This window comes from Ctenopharyngodon idella, chromosome 19, assembly GCF_019924925.1.
Source record: "Ctenopharyngodon idella isolate HZGC_01 chromosome 19, HZGC01, whole genome shotgun sequence".
Classification (NCBI taxonomy): Eukaryota; Metazoa; Chordata; class Actinopteri; order Cypriniformes; family Xenocyprididae; genus Ctenopharyngodon; species Ctenopharyngodon idella.
This window is the reverse complement of record NC_067238.1, coordinates 29,216,049-29,233,550: the sequence shown is the minus strand read 5'-3', so window position 1 is coordinate 29,233,550 and position 17,502 is coordinate 29,216,049. Positions and strand designations below refer to the sequence as shown.

The 17,502-nt window shown below is 40.6% G+C and overlaps 1 protein-coding gene across 2 annotated transcripts in view; it reads right to left on the bottom strand.

The window, feature by feature from the left end:
• Nucleotides 1-17,502, bottom strand: part of gatad2b (GATA zinc finger domain containing 2B) — a 47,607-nt gene that overhangs the window by 23,593 nt on the left and 6,512 nt on the right. Inside the window, exon 2 of one of the 2 annotated variants that reach the window (XM_051872574.1) lies at nucleotides 9,110-9,267. The exons of the other annotated variant lie outside the window; for it this stretch is intronic. The gene's annotated coding sequence lies outside the window, so the exon portion shown is untranslated. The remainder of the gene's footprint in view (nucleotides 1-9,109; nucleotides 9,268-17,502) is intronic. 2 annotated transcript variants of the gene reach the window in all.

Here is a 17,502-nt window from a genome sequence, read left to right as displayed (position 1 = left end):
AATGCATCCTTGTCGAATGAAAGTACTAATTAAAAAAAACAAAAAACACCTTACTGAACCCACACACACACACACACACACACACACACACACACCTAACATTATGAGGACATTCCATAGGCAGAATGATTTTTAATCTGAGCTAATGACAATTTCTGTCTCCTAACCCTTCCCCTACACCTACCCATCACAGAAAACTTTCGGCATTTTACATTTTCAAAAAAACAACAACAACAAAAAAAAAAACATAATTTAGTATGATTTGTAAGTTGTTTCCCTCATGTGGACCAAAAAAAAAAAAAAAAAATGTCCCCACAAGGTCAAAAATAACTGGTATTACAATCCTTGTGGGGATATTTGGTCCTCACAGCATAGGGTTTACCAGGTACACACACACACACACACACACACACACACACAAATATACAGCTCTCAACCTGAAATAAGTTTGACACCCCTGACTGACGGGTTTATTTTGTCTTGTTTTTAAGTCCAAACAAATTACAAGCGTTGCCTTACAAACATTAGCAGCAAACGCTAAAGCTATGAAAATGTGACCTTACAGTCACGTTCAGCTGTAGTTCATATGAAACACACAGTACTGTAGTTATTCCTAAACCCAATTAAGCTCCCGAGACCCACAAGCGACTGGTCTTAAAATGCCTTATTGTAGGGACATCCCCAATTACAAATTAAATTGAGCTGTAATTGGTCCCCTGATGACTTCATCATCTCTCTATCATCCCATTATTTTTCGTGTCATCGTTCGCTCTCATTCTTCTTCTTGCATAGTTTAATCATACATCCACCGTTGCATTGCATCGCAAAGTCTAATTTATGAGATTGGCTTTACGAATGCAAAAACATTTGGTTATCTCTCAAAAAGACTACAGTTTTGAGAGGAGGCCGCATAGCATCCTTTAATTTAACAACAATGTTTGAGGCATTGAGAAGCAAGCACATAAAACCCTGATATATAATGTCGTACCTTCACAACAAACCACCCACCTTGCACGAATGAGTGCGTGAGGGGGAAAAAAAGGGGGGAAGAGGGTAAAAGAGAGAGAAGAAAAAACAGTGCGAGTGACTGAGACAGTAGAACGGAAGAGCGAGGGAGTGCGTGAGCTATAAACGCACAAGCATACACATAACCAACAATAGCACCAGCCAGCCAATCAGATGGTCCGTGCAGTGCACGTCAGTCTGACCCCCCCACACCAATCACGCCCCCCCCTCCCTTTACATAATATAATGACTGTTTCAGTCAGCTGCTACAAAAACCAGACTCTCTTTACTCGGCCCACTCCTCCTTTATCCACCCCCCTTTTTGCATATCGACGCACACACACACCCCAGCCACCCTCCTCCTCCTCCCCAGAAACCTGCACACGCGCACTCCACGACAGACTCACTGCTTTGGGCACTACGCCAGCCAACGCAGCAGCAGCAGCTCGGAGATGAAAAGAAAGAGAGCGAGAAAAAGAAAGACAGAGAGCGAAATGGTGTGCGGATACACAGAGAAGCTCCACTCCGAATTAGATTATCCGCCGATCTCGCCCAACGACCCCTCACAACACCCTAAACCACAACTTTCAAATCTCCATTTTATTTAATCAACCTTTTGTCCCGCCGTACAATCCCCACTGATCCTTGGTCCCTGGATAGTTACTCGCTCCAGAGTTCCTGGCTAGGTAGGGAACGGGCCTAAAAATGGGGAACAATTTGTCTGTGTGTGTGTGTGTGTGTGTGTGTGTGTGTGTGTGTGTGTGTGTGTGTGTGTGTGTGTGTGTGTGTGTGTGTGTGTGTGTGTGTGTGTGTGTGTTTCACGGGCCATACCGATACAAGACTCACTTTGTGCCCTTCAGACCCGCCATTCTAATACAGCTGTGCCACACACCACAAAGCAGAGCAAAAACTGACCCCTCCCTTCTCGCTCTTCACCCCTCCCCCCCCTTTCCAAAAAAAGTATTCCTTTTTTTCCTCCCTGCGTTGTAAAAATAAACACACACGCTCACTTTCTGGGGGCCCCTTAAAGGTACGGACGACCACAAACTACTTTTCTGATCTTTCTTTTTCTTTCTTTTTTTTTTTTTTAAATAGATTTTAACATGCACAATGCACAAGATCTTCATCGGTTCAGATGGGGGGCAGAGTTGGGGGTTAGGGCGGATCAAGGATGAAGAGGACGAGATTGAGACGAAAAAATAAAATGGAAGAAAAAAAAAAAAAAAAAGACAGCAGCACTCTCCTGACACGCTACCCTGTCATAATGCCAACCCTTAATTCCCCTCTGCCCATCCCCCACCGGCACACCATTTTCTTTATGCACACGCCACTGCTGCCTGTCGATCAGATCACTGCAAGCACAAAAATGTCCTCCTCCTTCTGCCCCCACTGCAAACACCATCACACCCTGAGCCGGTATACACGCAAACACACGCGCAAAGAGACCCTTGCCCCCCTACAAAAGAGAACCGATTCGGAAAAGTGCATTAAAAAATTGCCAGCTAAAAGAAGTGATGATAATAATATGGCCGGTTGCAAGTGCACGATGGAATCCGCAGCTCATTTCACGCATGATCTGCATCATGACAATTCATTTGGCTGACGTAACCCGCTGCCCCACCTCCCAGACCAAAGCGCTGGTGGCACTGCATCCCTCACCCAGAGAGGTACAAGGTGCCTTGTTTTAAACAGCGCACTAGCACTCCCCCAGGACCGGGGTGATATCTGAACACTCAGATTCCTTCATGCAAGAGTAGCGATGCATTCTCCTAATTTCCCAAGTTTCATCCTAAGGTGCAGTAGTTATCGTGGAAGACCAGGGGTTTGCACCCATCTTCGCTCCCTACCCCCATCCCCCCACCCTCGGAGCCTGGCTCATCTCCCAAATCTGCCTGTTCGCATGCAGCCCCTCTGATCACCCACCCGCTCAATTGGCTAGATTAAGCCTTTTCCTGTTTGCAGCATCTGATGCCGAGCGCGGAGACCTCAAAATGGCTGCTACACCATCACTAAAGGTGTGCGTGCCCACCCAGATGAATAAAAAAAAACAAGACATATTGGGTAGGAGCAGCTCTGGCCACTCGTTTCATTCCCGGAAGTATCCGTTTGGATGGAAACACAGTTCTTTGGGGTTTAAATGTAAGGAGAGTGATTTATAGTGAAGGGCAGGCGTTGACGCAGTAACCTAGTTAAAGCTGGAGCGAGCGGGCTTGGCATAGGGTCATACAGGGTGAGCGCCATGAACGCTTGGGAAACGTCGGCAATGGCTGATGTCTGGATGCAAACTTCATGATAACGTTGTCCGCTTTTGTCGGGGAAGCATTTGGGCGGCTTTTTGGCAGCTAATTGATTTTAAAGTGTCTGCAAGAAGTGAAAGAGTATGGATACAGTGGGAAGGGATAGTTAACCCAAAAACTCTCCAAACCTGTATGACTTTCTTTCTCCTGTGGAAACAAAAGAAGATATTTTATAGAATGTTTTGTCCATAAAATGAAAGTCACTGGAGTGCAAAACACCACTGGGTCCCAATGAAATTCATTGTAAGAATTTTTTCAAAATATCATCTTGCGTTCCACAGAAGTAAGTAAGTTATACAGGTTTGGAGCAACATGACAGTGAGTAAAATGATGAGCTAACTTTAATTCTTGGGTGTACTGTCTCTTTAAGCAGACTTCTGTTGACTTCGGAGTAGAGGAGGATGAAAAGATTTTTTTTATTGTTTATATTATTTGTGAAGAAGGGTTCGGATTTGACATTTATCATGTCAGAACTCTCGGTCCTGAATAAACACTTCATAACCCGAATAAACATTCTCCTTGCTTTCACAGAAATAGATAGAGAGGGTAGACGTCAAACGAAAAATACAACCATAACAAGAGTGGACTTAAATATTTAAGCTAATGTGCTGGGAAAATATAACCCTGTAAATTAAAGGCAAGGGATATTAGAATAACAAAAATCTGGCACCTTTAATCTACTATAACTCATACATTGATAACTATGATGGGAAATGATGGACGACTTGGCCGCAGTTGCTTTTAAGGTGACCATGTAGTTGACCACGTTTGCTGCCAAGCCTGCAAAGTTTTAAATAATTACAAACAATTTTATAGGACTAAAGGATGGAATACACTACACGACTAAAAATCTGAACAGGTTTTAAAACTCTAGGCATCAAACACTTGGCGACACTGTAAATGGTTGCAGTGAAAAACTGGGGCCAGTTGCATAAACATAGGCATTACGTTAAGACAAAAGATCATACTTTGAAGAATGCTGGTAACCAAACAGTTTCTGATCCCCTTTGACTTCCATAGCATGTTTTCAATGGGGTCAATCAACTGTTTGGTTACCCATATTCTTCAAAATATCTTGTTTTGTGTTCAGCAGAGGAAAGAAATTCATAAAGGTTTGGAAAAACTTGAGTAAATGATGACAGAATTTTCATTTTTGGGTGAACTATCCCTTTAAGTACTAGTATGACCAACCAACTAGCAATTAGTCAGTTACTTTTTGGTATCAAACTAGACAAATCTATGCTTTTATGTAACTGACTTAAAACCTGTTATGAACTGTCTTAAAGGAAAAAATGTGATGACTAACTTGTAGGACTTGTCTTAGGCAGTTTAGGCAACCAGCCCCTGGGCATCATATACTATACCAGTGATGACCACAGTACCAGACTTTCACATTGTTCCTAACCCAAATTTGAGCAGAAACATGTCAACTGCGACTGCCCAAAACCTGCAGACTGGCTCTGACTTTCGGCAACTAGCATTGGCACGTTCAGACTGCAAAAAACAGAGCAAAATCATGTAGTGTATTCCAGCCTTAAATTTGGACAGCGTGGATGCCCGATTCCAAAACTGCCGTACACCCAGGCCCTTCTGGCATGTTGCACAACGAAATGTCAACAAGGTGACGACCCTCCATTTGCCATTAGGAGGTTTATCTTCAGCTCCTCAGCAGCTGGCTGCCACTCCGTGAACTCGCTTTCACAAGCGACAAAGCACCAGCGAGAGTGTGACCTCCCCCAGGGCACGTAAAGCAGAAATATGACTTGAGCAGCAGACCCAGGCCTCATGATCTCATGCCGCAGCCATTTCTGCAACCATGACTCCAGTGGAGACGCAAAAGTAGGTGACAACACCTGTTTGGTCAAGACCTGCCTGATTTCTTTCATTCTGCTGTCACTTTCGCTCTCGCTGCTCCTCGCTCCGGTATCCACCACCTGAGGATCAGTTCAACAGGATAAAAACAGCTGAACGAGGTGGTGAGAAATGTGAAAAAGATGAAAATGAACAAACACAGCACACCTGACCACAAAACATGCACTCTGGACCATGGAGATGCTTTAGGGTCTAACTAGTTCACAACAGTTACTTGTCACCTTTCAAATTAGTCTTCCGAGTGAGTAGGCCTTCTGATCAATATGGACTGGCAGAGCACTTGGGCTTAAATGTGTGAAAGATGTCAACAGAACAGCTCCCTAAAGCCCCGAAGAACATGAATCAAATGACTTTACAGAACACAGCCTTAGATTAGAGAAGCTTTTTTGACTTTCCTAAAAGCTAGGCCGGGTTTAAAAGGGCTTAACATGGTTTTTTTCCAGGTACTTCTGGACAAAACTGATCATGTGCTTGTCCAAAACACTTTTTAGCATATGAAATTAGTAAAATTGGACCAAGTATCAGAAACAAAACCAAGCATATAGTGATCGAGAATTTGAGCACAATTTGGAGTAGTGTCCAGCCCAGATGTTCCTCGAGTCGCTAGCAAAACAAAGGTCTGTTTGTTGGAGCATCCAGATGAGCACAACACAACAACATTGACTCAACCAAAGGTGGACTTTGGGGTAGGACTATCGAATTGTTTGACCAATAGAAGATGAGGAAAATGTTGGGGAAGCCCATTAAAAAAAAAAACTTGTTAAATTATCTATTTAACGCGCAAACGTACAAATAAAGTGCATCTGGAGCACAGTGTAGGCCTACATTATAAGTCTAATGTATAGTATACATTGTATCATTATAAGTCTCTGTCCTGCAGAGTTTAGCTCCAACAGCAATTAAACACATGAACCAGCTAATCAAGGTCTTAAAGGGGACCTCTTATGCCCCTTTTTACAAGATGTAATATAAGTCTCTGGTGTCCCCAGAATGTGTCTGAAGTTTTAGCTCAAAATACCCCACAGATCATTCATTATAGCTTGCCAAATTTGCCCGTATTTTGGTGTGAGCAATACTTGCCATTTTGTGTGTGTCCCTTTAAATGCAAATGAGCTGCTGCTCCTGCCCACTTTCCAAAAGAGGGCGGAGCTTTAACAGCTCACACTTCGGTTGCTCAACAGCAACAAAACTGGAGAATCTCACGCAGCCAAAATGAGGATTGTCAGTAACGGTGTTCAGCCTTACATTGTTCAAACCGGAGTCGGACACTGATGGAGAGACTCAGGAAGAAGTTACAACTTTTAGAATGAAACTGGATGTTTCTGAACGGTTAGTGGATAAATTTATGTAGTTGCTGTGGAGTCGATTCAACTCATCGACTAGCACGTCCTGTCAAGAGTTGCCCCATAGTAGGTGGAAACGTGCAGATTTAAGTTGTCCTTTTCACGTTTTCTGGGTTTGTAGATGCACCAGGGACCCAATTATAGCACTTAAACATGGAAAAAGTCAGATTTTCATGATATGTCCCCTTTAATAAGCATACTAGAAACTTCCAGGCAGGTGTTTTGAGGCAAGCTGGAGCTAAACTCTACAGGACAGTGGCCCTCCAGGACAGAGTTTGGACACCCCTGTTATAAATGAACCAGATCAGCAAAAGGAGTTAAAGCTAGCGTAAACTTTGCAGATTCTCAAATGTTGACTTGTGGTGATTTTAACGACAACAGTGTGATATACACAGTTTACCACGATCAAAAATGCTACAGATGCTAATATTTTCGACTAGTTGACGCATGCTCAGTTTCTTTATCTGGATGGCTGCAGTTTTCAGTCTCTGCAGTTCCACATGCAGCAAATCTGTAATATGAACATTAATTATTAGAACTGAAGCTCAGGGAAATTAAAAGTACAGCACAGCAATAAAGTGATAAGAACTTAGAGGGCAGTATACTATGGACTGATACAAGTACCAATGAGCATTTGAGATTAGTATCAGCGCATCTCTAAAAATCATAACCGATGAGAGTCCCAGAGATATAACGTTGGGCATCAACGCTCAAAGCATCTTCGCATTTGTACAATGATGATTCTGTTGATAAACAGAACTTTTAAGTAAAAGAATGGCAAACCATTTCAGTCATCATTAATCGGACAAAAATTAATTACTAGAAAAGTCACTAGGAAACTAATCTTAGAATGAGAATACAATCTACATTCATATTAGAAAGCGACATGAAGCTAAAAATTTGTCTTATATTAAATCAGAGTATATAGTATCTAAGTAGTATATATAGTATCTAAGTAGTATATATAGTATCTAAGCTTAATGGTTAATTCGCTAATTGGAATGTTGTCCTCACAAAAAAAAATGCTGTAATCAAAATATAAATTTATACATTTTCCAGATAATATTTCAATGAATTAAAGCAAATGAATGATTAATAACAAATAAAAACAATAAAAGTCATTAGATTTACAGTATATTTTAGGATGGGGATTCCTTCCAAAGGGATCACAAAATTTGGGGATTGAAAACCCCTGGCTTATAGACCTTCTTAAAACTAGCATTTCAAAGCAAAATCCTGCAAATCACATTCAAGGAATCTCACTACAGCTCTACAACAATTGTATTCATAAGATGCTAATGAAAATCCAAATTTAAAAAAAAGCTTGTTGACATATTTATCAGTATAAATCATTTCTCGCGTCACACGCAATCCAGCTGCAACGTGATGCAAGCCTAATTGAGATGTTGTAAGTCAGCTGTGCAGTGATGTCACAAAAGTAGGTTGCTCGGGGGGAATTTCAGGACAGGCGTATTAGCATACCGTCACCAAACGGCACGTTATGCTCACGTTCCTACACTGACAGGAATTTCAAAAACACTTCTGGGAGGTTGAGTCGAGTACAGTATCTAAGCTTAATGGTTAATTCGCTAATTGGACCGTTGTCCTCACCGACGACCTACACAATGCCTAACTATTACTGTATATTACTCAGAGGAGAGATCTGCTGGGAATATGACCAAAATTTGCATACGGCCAGTTTTTGACACTAATGAAGCCAATTAGGGGGATGGCGCCCATGGCAACAGGGTTGTAATTGGTTGGCTTGATGCATATGGGACGACGTATGGGTAACAGGATGTGGGTTGAGTCAATAATGTGTTTTGGAGATGCCAGCGTATGATGCATTTGATGCCTTACCTTAATGCACCTCTGCAGATTCAGCAAGTACCTGAGGGTAAAGCAACCAGGATGAGACTGCGACAAAGCAGATTGGTAGTCGTACCTGCAAAGCCACACAACACACCCATACGAGGAAGACCATCCTGCACGTGCACACATATGCGCACAAAAACCATCTGCATATTGCACACTTTTGACAGAAGGGACGAGATCACAGCTAATATCTCCGTCCCGGCATTCGTGCACACCTAGCCAGAAATGGCGTCTCCCGCTCACTGTACTGTTCAGCCACAACACTTAAAATCTCGGTCTTCATTAAACAAGACAACAGCTCATTGTGGCCGTTGCCATGACAACAGGCCCTTCTATTTTTAAGCCGTGCCACTAATCAATTCCTGTTCTGCTGTCGCCCGAGGGAGGGAGGGGCGGTTCAGGAGGAGGGTGGGGGCAGTAGCAGGGGGCAAAGGGGAGGAAGTGTGTGGGGGAGTGAGGCTGAAGACAAAGAGACCAAATAAAGACAGCAACAAGATCTTTAAGATACCGAAGGAGGTAGTAGACGCAACAGCGGTTAAAACGGCCTACAGTGAGGAAATGAGTCTCGAACGCAAACCAGGTTTCCTCCTCGATTAGACCTGTGAGGAACAGTGCTAACCAGAGGCCCGAGATAGTACACAGGTACAGAAACCACACAGAGCTGCAAACATGTGCAGGAAATACATAATGAAACTGAAACTCAACTCTCAGTCGAACCTTGAGACTCTGATCCAGACCAAACTGACCGGTAGGGATCGTCACTAGGACGTAACAGGCCTGGTTCCCTTTCTGCTGCTGCTCTCCAAACTTCAGCTCAGATATGTAGAGTGGTGAGGAAAAACCCTCAACAGGAGGTTTTCTAACAGAGGCGGCGACTGTTGAGAGACGAATGGAGAGGATCTGAATAAAGCTACAGGCCTATTTATACAAGATACAGACAGACTTCAAGGTTAAGGAGGAACACAATCTAATACTCATGCCAGAAGAGAGAAAATACACAAAGAGAAGATACACAAAGAGAAGAAACGTGGATGGATATTTCTATCCAAAAAAAAAAAAGCACTGAAGAAGATGAATCGCTCTGATAATCCTAAGAGGCTGAACGAGTATTTGAAAAATGGTCACAATATAATAACATAATTTAGTCAGAAGAACCATTATGAGAAAGAAACGCATTGCCCTTGTTTTTATGCCAGTCAAGATCATTTCATTTAAGGGAGAATGGGGCAAGTTGTCACACTTTTTGAAGGTATGCTCATTTTTAAAAGTCAATCTCTGTTTAGATTCATGGCTACAAAAAAGCCATTGAATATTTCCATCCTTACTGCCCACGACAAAAGACACTTTTCATATAATAAAAACTGACTTTGTGACAACATGCCCCAATAGTTGTCACAATGGAACATGCTATTAAACAGCCTATTAAAGGCTTTCTAGCTAAATTTCAACAGTAAAATATGGAAAATAAATTCAAAATTCATAAAATTAAATGTATAAAGCAACATATCAAAATATCAAACCATTGTTTTGGACAATAGATTTTTATAGATAAGATTGATCATTAATAAATTGTATACATGTACAACTTGCCCAACCCGACATTAAGAAACTGTACCTTTGTCCCGACAACACAGTTCAATCTTTTAGCGAAAATTTGCCTTCATTATATAGTTGGCCCTTGTTAGAATGTGTGTCGGTCTGATTTTATTATGTACACATTTGAAACAATTTGCATACATAACCACAGCTTAAAAAAAAAAAAAAAAAAAACCACCACAAACATTCCAGGCCTCGACAACAAGAACTCGGGGACAGCATAAACGTCGCTCAGGGCATTTGAAACAACTGTCACTTGCCCGATCAGGCCAGTTCTGCATTACGAAAGTTTATCATTTCCAAGTTTTTAAGCCTTTCCATTTAAATATTCAAGTGCAAGAAGACACACTCAATAGTGTGAGAAGTTCTGTGCATACACCTAGAAAGCCGCTTCTCAGACAGCGTGCGAATGCTGAATTAAGTTCTCTTTCACGTCTTCTCGGGCTTGAACGGACATATACACACAAAATTACATCAAAAAATGTAATCTCGACAAGTACCCCAAACATAGTCTGTTATATTTTAAAGGGTTAGTTAACCCAAAAATGAAAATTCTGTCATTTATTACTCACCCTCATGCCGTTCCACACCCGTAAGTCCTTCGTTAAACTTTGGAACACAAATTAAGATATTTTTATTGAAATCCGATGGCTCAGTGAGGCCTCCATAGCCAGCAATGACATTTCCTCTCTCAAGATCCATTAATGTACTAAAAACATATTTAAATCAGTTCATGTGAGTACAGTGGTTCAGTATTAATATTATAAAGCAACGAGAATATTTTTGGTGCACCAAAAAATTATAGTGATGTCCGATTTTAAAACACTGCTTCATTAAGCTTCGGAGCATTATGAATCAGCGTGTTGAATCAGCAGTTCAGAGCGCCAAAGTCACGTGATTTCAGCAGTTTGACACGCGATCCGAATCATGATTCGATACGCTGATTCATAACGCTCCGAAGCTTGCTGAAGCAGTGTTTTGAAATCGGCCATCACTATAATAAGTCGTTATTTTGTTTTTTTGGCGCACCAAAAATATTCTCTTAAATATGTTTTTAGTACTTTAATGGATCTTGAGAGAGGAAATGTCATTGCTGGCTACGCAGGCCTCACTGAGCCATCGGATTTCAATAAAAATATCTTAATTTGTGTTCCAAAGTTTAACGAAGGACTTACGGGTGTGGAACGGCATGAGGGTGAGTAATAAATGACATTATTTTCATTTTTGGGTGAACTAACCCTTTAAGTGAACATAAACAGTTGCAAACAAAGGACAAAGACAAATAAATAAATAAATAAATAAATAAATATATTCACTCACTGCTCTTGACTGAATAATTGATTATTCGTTCTTATTTTATTTCTGACAGTTTACTTGTCAATATTAGAAATTTATATCATTAGGCTAGTGGTTTTTGTTGTCAAAACCTTATTTATTAAAGGCACAATATGTAGTTTTTCGCCGCTAGAGGTCACCTTTTCAAAACAAAGGCGTAGCTTGATGACGCCGAGATTGAGCGCGGAATCATGGGAGATGTTGTCTTCACCTCACAGCCGGTGGAAAAGAATCAGGACGGGACTTGGGCAAAAATCACGTTCATGGATGAGATTATTAACGTTACTGTAGTATGAAGCAGAGCAGGGCCGAGTGCTGTGGGAGTGTAGCGAGGCCGCTGGAGCGATTGCTAATGAGAGACGAGCGCGAAACACGGCTCGAGAGCAGCGGAACTTTTATTAGGCTGGAGTCGCCACTTCTGCTTCTTCCGGTCAAGCGTATGTGGGGTAAAGCAGTGCTGTTTATCATATTAGATACATTTGAGTGTGTTGAAAATGATGTTATAATGTTACTCTGTGCGCTCGTCCGGCGGCTGCTATGAGACATTTGTTGCACACTGCAGTAAACTAGATCGATATTAGAATATCATACTAAAAAATGCTGGATAAGTGGCATGCAATTAATTTTAAAACATATTGCATGACGGAGAGAATGCTGTATTACTGTTAATAAAAATAAAGCTGCATCTGATTATGCTATGTAAGCCACTTGACAAAATAGTGTTTTTTCTCTGAGGCATGGTAAAAGCATGGTAAAAGCATGGTACTCACGGAAAACCAAGAAAACGAGATTCAAACAATAAGACTAACAGTGTTGAGCTATATAACAATGATTAGTTTTCTGTCTATAAATGTATCTAAACAGTTGTTCCTTTGTCTAATAAAACATAATACATTAAAGCGTGTTTCCATCAAAAATCAAGGGCATCATGGGTATGATGTCATTGATAGGCGATGCACAGACACGGTCCGTGTCCTGGTTAAAATTGCTTATTTCTCTGGATTTAAACATTCTTCGCATCATCTGGGATAATCTAAGTACACAAGTCAACAAAATATATAACACTGTTCTAGTGGGTTTTGGATATTTTAATCCAAAATTCATACATATTGTGCCTTTAATGTTATGGGTCAAAAACAACAGAGACAATAACTAGGCCCATTTTATTTATTTATTACTTTTTTGTGGTGGGGCCAGTGAAAATTTTGGCAGGTCAAGTAAAAATTTGAACCACTGGCCCAACCGGGCCAGTAGAAAAAATCCTTAGCATTGAGCCCTGCATTCGTGTAATTGGACTTCTGACTCCACAACCTTTTGCAAATGGATAACGCATGTGCAAAAGTGCAATTCTGAAGCCTGCATTATTGTGACTAAGGAGGATAATTATGCAAAAAAAAAAAAAAAAATCTTTCGAATAATCATATTTCAGAACAGAAGTCGTGCAGCATGGTTTGCCTGGTCGTGCTTTTATGGGTATGAGCAATCCTTGTAGCATGCATAAATGCATAACATGTTTGTTTTAAGCACTGCCGACTGAACTGATGTCATTCTCGGTGAGAACTAGTCTCCTGTTCCTTTAAAAAAAAAAAAAAAAAAAAAAAAAAAAAAAACAGGGAGTTACAATATCTTTTTTTTACCCAGGGTACCCAGTGGAGTCAAAATGCGAGAGAGCCAGTCTAAGCCGGTTTGTAACCTCAGGGTATGGAATTATCTCTTAATATGTAGCCGTTAGTGGTCAGGACGTCACACGAACACAGAGAGAGAGAGAGAGAGAGAAAGAAAGAGAAAGACAGAACGAAAAAAAGACAAAAAAGGAGGGGGCCAAAGGGGGCAGTAAGAGGAAAATGTACTTCTTATGAGACGCTGAATCTAAAACCTGGCACCTTGTCAAGACGGCTCATTGCGGAACTTCAGACCACAGGGTGGGGCATACGTTGTTTAAACAAAAAGAAAAAAAAAGGAAAAATGCTGGAACGTGAGCCATCTGGAGAAAGCGAGGTAGCAAAAAGATTTTAAAATGGGGTTGAATTGAGAAGGAGGCAGTGAGGACAGTTGAGCAATTAAAAAAAAAAAAAAAAAACCTGCCATATTCAAATCAATCATATGCAAAACACTAAAAAAAAAAAAAAAAAAAAAATTAAAAAAAAAAAAAAGACAAATATACAAATATCCCTTAACACACAATCCGCACACACTACCTTTACACACACACCGACATGACCAGTGCTTTATCAAGTTGAGATAAAATCTGCGGAGGCTCCCTTCTGACGCTCAAAGTAATGGGCACAGACATACACTCGGGGAAAACACGATTTCCACCAAGGAATCGGCACTCTGGAAAAGCAGATAGGCCAGGAAAGATGGACTACGCACGGGACCAAAACTTCAAGAAAACCCAGATTTCCGTGTCCGCATGAGCTCCATCCTCTGTACCGTCTGAAGAGAGACCAGGCACTCCTTCTGATTCCAACAGAATGACCCAAGAAACAAAGACCTGTGGCTGAATGGAGGGATATGGAGAGGATGCTTAAATGTGCTAAGGTTCAATTTGTTAATCTGCTAAACACAGTAATAAGACAAAGAGGCATTTGTGGAGGGATTATGGGAATTGAATCTTGCGGTTGCGCATGTACAGAGAGTCAGCTATAATTCTTATCAAGGTTAACTACCACAGGTACAGCAGCTTTCACGGATTTCCTCAAAGGTGCTGGCTGAATTATTTTTGTTTTCTGTTATGATGTTGTATTTATACATTTTTAGTTAGCCGTTTCAGCCGAAGCTACTCTATTGATCCAACAATATCATGCTAAAAAGCCAACTTTCACCCAGTAAAGAGGTTTGTTACCACTGTGATCCTGTTTTGATTCACTTAATTTTATGTATCAGGGATATTAATCTTTAACTAGTCTTCCCTTATTTTTGTATATTCAATATTCTGTGCTGCTGTTTCTTTGCTTTTTGGACCTTTGTTTATTGAAGTGTTTGTCTTAAAGGGGTCCATGATTATGATTTCACTTTTTTAACTTTAGTTAGTGTAATGTTGCTGTTTGAGCATAAACAACATCTGCGAAGTTACGACGCTCAAAGTTCAATGCAAAGGGAGATATTTTCTTTTACAGAAATCACTTTTTAAGGACTATAACCAACGGCTGGTAGGGACTACAACAAGCTTCTTCCCGGGTTGGTGTGTAACATGATGGCACATGCTAGTCGATGAGTTGAATCAACTCCACAGCAACTACATAAATTTATCCACTAACCATTCAGAAACATCCAGTTTCATTCTAAAAGTTCTTCTTCCTGAGTCTCTCCATCAGTGTCCGACTCCGGTTTGAACAATGTAAGGCTGAACACCGTTACTGACAATCCTCATTTTGGCTGTGTGAGATTCTCCTGCTTTGTTGTGCAAGCTGTTAAAGCTCCGCCCTCTTTCAGAAAGTGGGCCAGGAGCAGCAGCTTATTTGCATTTAAAGGGGTTAAAGGGACACACACAAAAGTTGTGTGTTTTTGCTCACACCCAAATAGGGGCAAATGGACCAAAAAAAAACCAACCCAAAGTTGGGTTGAAAATGAACAAACCCAGCGGTTGGGTTAAATGTTTGCCCAACGTACTGGGCAGTTTTATTTAACCCAACTATTGTTTAAAAATTACTATATGGCTGGCTTAAAATGAACCCAAAATAGGCTGGAAATTAAAAAAATAAGACAATTACTAGAGGCAACAATAATAATTGTTTAATCATTATTCATTAAATTTATTAAATAAATGTTCATTTATTAAACATAAATAAATGTTAATTTCCAACATACTTTGGGTTCATTTTAAGCAAGCAATACAGTAATTTTTAAACAATAGTTGAGTTAAATAAAACTACTCAGCAGGTTGGGCAAACATTTAACCCAACCGCTGGGTTAAAACAACCCAATTGCTGAGTTTGTCCATTTTTGTCCAACTTGGGTCGTTTTTAACCCAGCATTTTATAGAGTGTATGTTGCAACTGAAAACAAGTGTTGGCTGATGTCACAATAATAAAAGAAAAGTTTACGACTGCATAGTCAAAATAAAAACATTTCTAAGACTACTTTAGCTTAAATAAATGATGCAACACCATGCACAATGTCAGGTCCATCACTTTTAATAGACAAACTAGCCCCCAGGCCATGAAAACTAAGAAGGTTCCACAGAGAAATGCTTCGGATGGGTTCTGCTTGCTCTTTCATCTTGCACTGAATTAAGTGTTCCAGCAGTCCTTCGATCAGCTCAACCCATCACACAGCTCTCTCGCTCCTGAAATGAGCGCAGCCGGAGAACCTCACGCTACAAGAGCCACCTATCTGGGGACTCGACGCCTATACCTCCCTCTGTAATCACAAAACAGGTCTATGCGCTTCATATTCACTCACAGCTTCCGTCTCGCTACAATGTAATACATTGCAAAATGATGAAAACAGCTTGGCCTGAATCAATACTTTTAAATTTTTCAACCAGAGCCAATACCTGGACCCACTGCAATTAATGCAGTGCACACCTCATCTTCACAGAAATCCCACTTGAGAGACGTCGAGCAAATTAACAACAATCCGGAGCTCTTGTGACGGCCAAGACTCGTGAAGCTTGAAAAACTCATCTATTTCACGACTGGGATGGTCAGACACCATCCACGAGGGGAAAAGGGAGGAAAAAGATAAAAAATGGCAACAATCTGAATCCTAAACCTAAAAACATCTTCGTCTCTGACTCTCCGGTTCGACTTCTCGCTCTTCACAAACACGCATTCTTCAAGAATCAACGTAAGAGACCCGTCATGTCGTTTCTTGCTGCTGTTTATCCAGCTAAAGCATCAGGGAGGCCCTCTAATTAAACTTCACAGGAAGCCATTCATCTGGGCTGATTGTTTCTGCGTGGGGTTTAATAAGCCTTGCATGAGGCCCGCAGAAAGCAGCCTCCCCATTCAGGTGTTAACAAGACCAGCGCACCAACATACATGCGACGCATTACAGTCTACTGAAACATTCCCTCTCTGTACCTTCTCGCTGTGCCCACCTAAGATCTCACAACTAAAATGGTGGAGAATAATTAATCAGCAACTGACAGAGCAGAGCGGAAAAAGCTCAGGAGTCAAAGGTCCCTGTGCAACCGTCGACCACCAAAGGGTTTCAGATACATCTAAAACATAGCACAGAATAACAAACAGTGATTCTTAAATGAAACGGAGGCTGACATCTTGCCCAGATTGGTTTACAAAATCAGTTATTTTAGCTTAGCCATATGCACCTCTTCGTTATGAGGAAAAATCATGACAGTCTGATCTACAAACCTGGCTGCATCTATACGGATTCTTCCTATTTCAATTTGAAATGGACCTTCTAAAGATTTACAGGGATAGTTCACCATAAAATGAAAGACTTAAAATCATTTACTCACCCTCCAAGGTCCGACCCAGTGTTATTTTAGTATTATTTATAGTGTTTTTGTTTTTTTAAATGTATTTAATTCAAGGCAGCATTTCTAATTTCATTAAGGTTCTCAAGTTTTTCCATCTAATATTTATGTATCTGCTTTATTTTTAATGAAACCTGCTTTTATATAGTTTTAAATAACAATAACAACACTATTCATTCCACACCTGTATGACTTTCTATCTTATGTGGAACATAAAAGATAGTTTGACGGAAGTTTTAATGTTTTTGTTTTGTTTTGTCCTTACAAAGAAAATCAATGGTGTCCAAGGTTGTTTTGGACCCCATTGACTTTCATTGTGTGGACAAAACAGTTGAAACCATCTCTAAACTATCTTCTTTTGTGTTCTGCAGAAACAACAAAAGTCAAACACATTTGGAACGAAGTGAGGTTGAGTAAATGATGACAGAATTTTTCATTTCTGGGTGAACCATACCTTAACCCCTCACCTTTACGGGTGGGACAACATATTGATAGGGCAATATATTGTTGTCCTTCTCCGTGTAATACGAGAATCGATACTCTGGCGCCCATTATTGTTATTTTAATTAATAAAATAAGGCGCTCAAAATAGATTTCCCTGCTCCTAATGTCGCTACTTCATGGCTCCTTGAGGTGGCGCTCAACATATGAATGAGGGAAACGTGAACATAAATTAACTAGCCTAAGAAAAAGTCCAAAGTTTGGAAAACCTGCACTTAACCTTTTCAAAAGGCAT